We start from the raw sequence: 252 nt of genomic DNA, 5'->3' as shown, positions 1-252 counted from the left end.
ATTTTAAAAAAATATCATTTTCATGTGGGCAAGAAAAGAATAAAAAACTTCGAGATAAAGGATGATTTCATATTTTCTTAGCTTATGTTCTTAAAATGTTTAAGATGTTCACTATTTCATTTATTGTTCTCATGTATCTTGAACTGTAAGCTTTTTTTGCTTTCCTTTTTTTTATGCCCTCCAGAGGACTAAATAAGAACAAGTAGAGTGAAGCAGAGGTTCACCACGTTGAATAGAGTGATAATTGAAAGC

Source organism: Megascapheus bottae, chromosome 2, assembly GCF_031878675.1.
Source record: "Megascapheus bottae isolate mThoBot1 chromosome 2, mThoBot2.hap1, whole genome shotgun sequence".
Taxonomy (NCBI): domain Eukaryota; kingdom Metazoa; phylum Chordata; class Mammalia; order Rodentia; family Geomyidae; genus Megascapheus; species Megascapheus bottae.
The sequence above is the reverse complement of the archived record's forward strand: the minus strand, read 5'-3'. Positions refer to the sequence as shown.